The sequence below is a fragment of the Carlito syrichta genome, unplaced genomic scaffold, assembly GCF_000164805.1.
Source record: "Carlito syrichta isolate Samal-C Ts95f unplaced genomic scaffold, Tarsius_syrichta-2.0.1 Scaffold305867, whole genome shotgun sequence".
NCBI classification, from domain to species: domain Eukaryota; kingdom Metazoa; phylum Chordata; class Mammalia; order Primates; family Tarsiidae; genus Carlito; species Carlito syrichta.
The window spans coordinates 521110-521707 of NW_007249963.1; the positions used below are offsets into that span (position 1 = coordinate 521110).

Below are 598 nucleotides of genomic sequence, written 5' to 3' on the forward strand. Positions count from 1 at the left end.
AAAAAAAAAAAAAAAAAAGTCTGCTTTTAGGTTGGGTGTGGTGGCTCATGCCTGTAATACCAGCACTTTGGGAGGCTGAGGAGAGAGAACTGCTTGAGCTCAAGGGAAAGGCATTGCAACACACTGGAAATAACACTCTTTCCACTGCACTCGCTGCCTCTGGGGAAGCAGTTTCGGTTACTTAGAATGGGAAGAAACACTGGTCAAGTTCAAATCTACCCAAGTGACATCAGTCCAAATCTGAAGACCTGGTAAATAATGTAAGGCATAAGTAAGAAGGAAGATTCCGCTTTTGAGTAAGAAGTGCCCCCCCCCCCCAAAATGAACAGGAAGGGCACAAGGAACGGGAAGGATAGTGCCAGGGTTGAACTCCACACCGCCCGGCTGGGAATTCACATCCCGCCTTTTGCCAAGTTATGGAATCTATCTGCATGCCAGTTTTCTCACCTGTGAGAGGGGGATGACTGCCTACTTTATGGGTCTGCTGTCAAGACCACATGAGTACTCTAGAGGCTGTGCCTGGCTCTCAAGGTGCAGTTCTTCTCACTGCACATTCTTTTATTTTTTCCTTTTCTTTCTTTTTTTTTTTTTTTTTTTT

General features: G+C 45.3%; 1 pseudogene; it reads left to right on the forward strand.

Moving 5' to 3' along the window:
- The window catches only part of LOC103265135, a 46698-nt pseudogene that overhangs the window by 583 nt on the left and 45517 nt on the right, over positions 1-598 (forward strand).